Here is a 1,696-nt window from a genome sequence, read left to right as displayed (position 1 = left end):
ACCCCACCATTCCAGGGTTCCGTGACCTTCAAGGTCCCTTCCAACCCAGCCATTCCAGAGTTTAAGGCTCCTTCCAGCCCAGCCACTCTGTAGCTCTATGATCTCTGCTGGGTTGACGCTGGGCTCTCCCCTGCGGCTTATGACCATGCTCACAGGGTGAACTCTCCTGCCTATAAAACCACCATTTTTCAGTCAATCCACATCTTCAGTCCTGGGGGGAATGATAATCATATGCTTCACTTTTCAATATTTTATTTCTTATTTTTACAAGTGAGGAGAGCAGTAAGCTGCCTTTTGAAACTGTAGCACATTTAAATATTTCAATTCTACCTCAATCCAAAGGGCAATCCTCCTGAGAGCTGTGCTGAGGCTTCTCATATCGGGAAAGGCATTTTCTAAATATTCATTTGAAATATTAAAGATTTAGGAGAGGCTCGATGATGTTGCTTTGGCTGCGAGTCGTGATGTGAATCATAAGGAGACAGGAAGGTATTCATCATGTTTTTGCTCCTGCAAAACTCACATTCTTGGCAAGAAAGCGAGATTTAAAATAACATCCAGAACAACTTCAGTTCCCAGTGGTGTTTACAAATGTGCAAGGGTTGGGCAGTGTTTGCATTTTAAAGCCCTGGAACTCTCAGTGCAGAGCATTCTCCTCCAGGACCCACCCCATGCAGGTGCCCCTAGGTGGTGGGACTCCTCATATTGCTCCAGTTCTGAGCATAGGAGGGGAATAATTTAGGAGGATAATGTCTATTTCTATTACACTCCACCCAGCAATTATACACAACCTAAAATTCCTGTCTACATCCATCTCCTTTTGTATTATTGTGTTGGGCAGCTATGGATTTTTCAGTCAGGTATTTCTGTCTCTGCAAGACCAAAATTGAGAAGTGTTTCTTTCTTTCCTCTCTTAGTAATTCCTGCAACTCTGCCTTATAGACAGTGGTTGTTATTAGCTGTGCTGGTGCAGCCCATACCTTCCATGTGCAGCTCTGCCAGAGCAATTTGTCACAGACTGAAGCCCGTGGCCATGCCCATAGGTCTCAGCTGATGATCTGCAGGAAATTAGGTGCTGTATTTTTATTGTGAATAGCCAAGACCTTGCAGAAAACAGGGAGATGAAGACAGTCAGGCCCATGGTGCATTTATTCTGCTCTGTCACCATAGAAACAGATAATTCACCAAAGGTCCATGTCAACAAAGCCAGTTTGCAAGACGGGGCATCATGGGGCTTCACCCCATTCACAGAAGGCTGGGTCCAGGCCCTTGTGAGCAGCGAGCACTCAGTGCACAGCTGGGTGCAAACTGAGCATTGCCATCCTGCTCCTTGCATTGCTGTGAGTCTAGGGCAGTGCAGGGAGCAGGAGGAGCTGGACACCTCCACACCATGCACAAAGGCAGCACAAGTAAAGAGGTCTGGGGCTGACAGCTACATCAGCATTTTATTTTATTTTCTTGCACATCCACTTGCTTACAGGATAAGATGCTGATGCCTGAATTTAACAAGACAATAACTTGTCTCCCTAACACCCAGCCCTACCAGCACTTTAAAATGTTCCTCTGCTGCTGCCTTTCTGCTTCATTACGTTTGGTGCTGAAGCATCAGAAAGGTAGCTGACATCTCTTACAGAGTGTGTCATTTCCTTTACACAGATTTCCTGAGGGCTGAGCAAACCACGTGTGTATGTACAGC

Source organism: Centrocercus urophasianus, unplaced genomic scaffold (assembly GCF_019232065.1).
Source record: "Centrocercus urophasianus isolate 14NV4802_14NV808 unplaced genomic scaffold, USGS_Curo_1.0 seq_28, whole genome shotgun sequence".
NCBI classification, from domain to species: domain Eukaryota; kingdom Metazoa; phylum Chordata; class Aves; order Galliformes; family Phasianidae; genus Centrocercus; species Centrocercus urophasianus.
Note: the sequence above shows the minus strand (reverse complement) of the source record.